Source organism: Triplophysa rosa, linkage group LG7 (assembly GCF_024868665.1).
Source record: "Triplophysa rosa linkage group LG7, Trosa_1v2, whole genome shotgun sequence".
NCBI classification, from domain to species: Eukaryota; Metazoa; Chordata; class Actinopteri; order Cypriniformes; family Nemacheilidae; genus Triplophysa; species Triplophysa rosa.
In genome coordinates this window covers 76,943-82,500 of record NC_079896.1, presented here as the reverse complement: position 1 = coordinate 82,500, position 5,558 = coordinate 76,943, and the positions used below count along the sequence as shown (strand labels likewise).

Sequence of the window (5,558 nt, the reverse complement as noted above, 5' to 3'; positions counted from 1 at the left end):
TGTGTGTGTGGGCGACTGTGTGGGCGTCATGTGAACCTGACTCACGGTTCACTCTGCTGTACAGGCAAAACAACACAATAAACACAAAGTACAAATCAGCTGAAGCAGTGCTCTGATTGGACGGAACCTGGAGGGGGTGAGTGATGCTACTCATAGTAATCATGCCAAAAACAATTGCACAGTTTATTTAGTTTTAGGTATAGTAATACATATTATTACCATGATCATTCCTTTCATCAGAAGCGCTTATAGACTGACTGAATTCTGCTGTTATTGATGAACCGGTTTGGTATTTTCTGTGTTATCTTCAGTGTGTTTGAGTGAGGGATTATTCAGGATCATGTGGGTGTTTGCTGACAAGAAGTCTATACTCAGTCGCTTTATTCATCTGCTGTTGACACGCTTGACATGCAGAAAGAATTTTCAGTCTTCACATCATGAACCGAGGCTATTTGGCTATTTCACATGCTGACCAGTTAATTTACTGAGATTCTCTTTGTCATTTGCCAGGGTTCACGTCTTTGTCTTACTGTGACCTTGATTGGCAGAAAGCTTCAATAGTGAGGTAAAAGATTACTCTAGAAACCATGGCAACAGGAGGTGGTGTAAATGATGAAGTGCAGCACAGAAGGACAGATGATGGTAAAGCTGACCAGCACGTGTCATCATCACCGAACATGAATACACTTGTTGTTCAGGGTCAGTAAAAATAACACACAGATGACTTTGGTTTGTACTTTTGAAGCACCACAGGCTGCCTGATCACAAGACTTTATGACAAAAAATGTCTGAACTGGAACAAATGAAGCCCATGACGAGAGTAAAGCAACAGTCAATTCACTATGTGGCCCCTTTTGTCTCAGTGTTGACCTGTTAAAGAGACGCGACGAGCAGATTTCATTTGGATTTTAATTCATCAAAAACTGACAACGGACATATTTCCATGAACTTTTCTTCTGTTTATGTCCAGGTTTCTCAGGCGTGCTTGACTGAGGCTACAGGATTTGACACCTCAAACACAATTCTCATTTTAATTCTCACTTTGTCACGGTTATGCTCTGTTTTAGGGTTAGTTTTCTGTGTTCTGTTCTCCTGCCTGGGTTGTTAATTGCCCCTAACCTGTTTCAGTTTCCCCGTGATTACGTTTCTCCATGTATTTAAGCCCCGTGTGTTCCTCGGCTGCTATTGTTTGATGTTTTGTGCGATTTATGTTCCTGTGTTTGCTCCTGGATTTATTATTAGAGTACTCTTTTGGATATTATACCCCATCGTCGTGCGCTTGTATTTAGACTACACGTGACACATTTATTTTCTAGAACTCTTTTCACAATTTTGCATTGTTACACATTACAGTAAATGGAGCCAAAATACAGTAAGTAGAGTCATAATGAAAAAAGGTAATATTTAATTGAATACGTCTTAATTTAGTTTTAATACATCAGTGATACTAACTGTATGAATATCTGTCTGTAGGATTGTATTCTCACTGTTATGTTGTGTTTCCATGTTTTATGGGGTTGTTCTATGGATATAAAGATTTTTATACTGTACAAAGTAAACGAACCATCACACAAACCTTTCTGCATTTGTACATTTAAAGAAATTGTCCCCACAAGGTCATATCAGTAATATCATAATAATAACATCAGTCATTTTTTTCTCTGCAAGGCCAAAAATGACTGATATTACAGAATTATCTTTGTGTGGACAGACAGACGAAAACACACATATGATCATCTTTCCCTTTCTTTAGTAGATATTTAACAACATACAGAACTGCTCATGATGAATTGAATTTATTGGTAAATGAGAAATGTCAGCAGCTTTAAATATATTTGAAATCCACAATTGTGTCCTTTCTAAACTAGAATTTATAATTTCATGTTTATGTTTTTAGGTTTATATATTCCTTGGGGTTTATAAGGAGAGAGAGACATAAATACAGCCTCAGATATTCTGACATGACCCGTTAAATTGATTTCTGTTTATCGTTAGGATGACCTGCAGGACGGATCAGCGGTCGACACCTTGTGGAATTGCTGTGGTTTTCTCTTTCTGTTTTGTATGTTAAACAAGTGGAGGCTGAGTGTAGTTTCAAGCTGAACTTTTGCCAGAAATGCTGCTGTTGCCATGGCAACTAATGGAGTGTTTTACTAACTCATCCACCAGTGTGTGTGTGTGTGTGTGTGTGTGTGTGTGTATACAGGTATATCTATTGTACCCACAATGATGGTAAAAGTCTGAACCACCTATAGTTCATTGTGTGCATGTGTCAGCCAGTCGTCCTCACCATGTAAACTGATTATTAATCCAAGTAAATGATGTTTATTTGAAAATGAGAGGTTTGTGTGATATTTCTATGGAAAAGACCCCATAAAACATGTTAACACAACATGTGGATGTGTTTCTGTGAATAATTAGCAGTGTAATATTAGCGTGGGTGGTTAATTGAGTGTTGGAAGGTTCACGTGGCTTTCAGTTTTCACTGTGACACATAATTTGTTTGTTTGGAGTAAATGTATTTTGCTCAGAAAAGAAATGCCTCAATTTTTAATGATCTGGAGTGCATAACTTGACCAATTGACTCTTTGTTTGTGATAACATTTTGTTTATTTTATATTGACTCTAATGGGCTGTGAGAATCTGAGAGGTTTTTAGAGTTTCAGGAGCTTCTGATGTTTAAAAAAACTTCAGACTTCAGCCGATTAGAAACATTTAATATATGAAGGATAAATGAATGTGAGAACTGCTATGATTGACTAAAGTTTTCATAATCAAAAAAATCCTCACGGTTTGTGTAAAAGTGTACAATTATTATTCAGATGATTAAAAATGGTCCTTCCTGCGTGTGTTTGTCTGATGGTGGATTTTCAAAGGTAAATGCGCACTCACGCACGCATGCACACACACGCGCACACACACACACACACACAAACAAATCCATGCATCTCTCTTTCAGAAGTAGGCAGTAGTTACCCTGACCAAGAGACTGTCAATCATTTTTTCAGTTGTAATGCTTCAGTTTGTGCTTTTTTGTGTGTTTTTCCCGTCATGTCCACATGAGAGCAGCAGAGTTTCTGCCTGCAGTTTTATTCAAAAGATTCATTATCTTGAAATCCATTGGTGTTTTTTATGAGGGGCCGTGTAGGCCTTAATTATTGAAATGACTCTTAAACACACTAGTGAAATAAAACCATCGATCGAACTTAGTGAAATTCATTCATACATATTACTGAAACGACTCTTACAAACACTAGTGAAATAAAACCATCGATCGAACTTAGTGAAATTCATTCATACGTATTACTGAAATGACTCTTACAAACACTAGTGAAATAAAACCATCGATCGAACTTAGTGAAATTCATTCATACACATTAATGAAAGGCATCTTACAAACACCAGTGAAACCATTCATATGTATTACTGAAATACATTTTACAACCACCAGTGAAACAAACACATCGATCTGCAATAGTGAAATTCGTTCATATTTATTAATGAAAGGCATCTACAAACACGAGTGAATCCATGCATATGTATTACTGTAATCTTTTACAAACACTAGTGAAATTCGTGCATGCATGCTAAAAAGCCTCTTATCAACACTGGTGCACCAATGAGGCAACATTTCAGGTATAGTTGATGAAAGATTTCAGTGTAGTTGATGAGAGCTTATTTCACTGGAAAAAGAAGCTGCATCCGCACTTCCGTTTAGTTTGGCGTGCGTTGATGTGCAGATATGTTAGCGAACAGGAACCTGTCAGATGCAATTAATTTACTGAGTAATATTTTACAATCGCCCGCGCTACCTTCTCTAGCTTCGACTTTAAATCCACAACAAACTTCTAACGTTAGTGTGCCCATAGACGTAATTTGCGGGTGGAAGGGTGGGACATGTCCCCACCACTTTTTGCCAAAGTCAATTTTGTCCTCACCACTTATTGTAAGAAATAAAAAATATGGAGCGTCTATTTACCTTGCAAGTAGCCCGCTTTGTAAGCAGAAGCTATTTATACTAACTCCACCCATCAGGTTCAGATTGGAATAGACCACATGTAAGAAAGTCACACAAAAACCGACTGATCCAGTGGCGTGGAGCATAGAGCATGTATTACCTACTTCATGCCGTCGTGGGTTCGGGTCTGCTGTTTGCTGAACTTTTTCCCTATCACATATCAGCTTGTAAGGTATTTATTTTTAATAAAATGATGAAAATATTTGAAAATGGCTGTTCAAGTCATACAGGTCCGTGTACGTCTTGTTAGTTTTGTAACACCTCATCTCTTTAAAGCTGTTACTCTGAGGGGTTCAACAGATTTCTGACATGTACTGATAAAATACTCTTCACAACACAAATAACTTTTGTTTTCTATTTTATTCCTCCTCCCAAGTTTCTATATATATATATATATATACAGCCACAAGTGCAATAAACCCAACCAATAAATCATAAGTCTATTTATATGTCCTTTGTGTTTCAACTGTGACAATGAGGTGAGATAAACTTATTCCATGATCAGCTGAAGTCCAAGAACGGAAGAGTGATGAGACAATGTTCATAGGTATTTGAGTACGATGCAATGTTATTAAATCCTTTAAAGAGCCGAGGTGTTTGAGTACGATGCAATGTTATTAAATCCACAGCGTCATTAGCTTTCGGTGTACCACTCTGCATTTTGTGCTCCGTCGGAAGAATCCCCACGCGGTAGTTTTACTAGCGGCCTAAACAGTCATCGTTGCTAATCTGCCTCGTATCCAGCGGTGATTTACGATGAATCCAATTAATTGTACACAAAGAACGAATCATATGAACAATACAACAGCTGGAGATATAGGCACATATAAAGTCCTTGAGATGAGCAGCAACTCAATGAGTTCTCAACCAAAGACTTTCAAAGAACAGGATGGTAGCACAAGTTCAACCACATGGTTTCCCTCTACCAAAAAAAAACCTCCCTTACTCTGTGGTGATCGAGTTTATAAACCCGGTTACCTCCGCTCTATGTGACCAAAACATCACACTATGAAATCACCAAAATAGAGGAACTAAAGTATAAATATAAAACCAAGTAACGCTTTGACCGTTACATAACCCTCCCTTTGGATTTGACATGACAAATTTTTAAGTTTTGGGTATGGTAACTGTCAATCTGGGTAGGATCAGACAACATTGACACTTGATAATTTACTGGACCTAGCTTTTTGACTACTCTAGCTGGTCCTCGCCATTTTGGGGAAATTTTTGCCATGAAACCATCATCTGCACGAGATAAAGGGTGCGAGCGTATCCAAACTATATCACCCTCTTGGAAGTCTTGGACCCTTCTCCTGAGTAGGGATGTAACGATTCACCGTGAGCCGGTTGAAAATCGGTTATAATGAGTGACGATTCAATTCGGTTGAGGCTTGAACTGAATCGCAATACATTATTTGAACAGCAGGGGCCGCTATTTTCACTGCAAACCTAAACGTGGATGCTGATATTTCTTAAATGCAAAAAAATCCAAGAAAAGCACAGACAGTATTAGTTTGTTTATATTAAAGAGACTTTTTTC

At 37.9% G+C, this 5,558-nt stretch overlaps 1 long non-coding RNA gene across 1 annotated transcript in view; it reads left to right on the top strand.

Moving 5' to 3' along the window:
• Positions 1 to 2,840, top strand: part of LOC130557393 (uncharacterized) — a 3,986-nt gene extending 1,146 nt beyond the window's left edge. Inside the window, exons 2-3 of the long non-coding RNA XR_008963298.1 lie at positions 65 to 136; positions 511 to 2,840. This is a non-coding gene — a long non-coding RNA (uncharacterized LOC130557393). The remainder of the gene's footprint in view (positions 1 to 64; positions 137 to 510) is intronic.
• Positions 2,841 to 5,558: the final 2,718 nt, after the last annotated feature.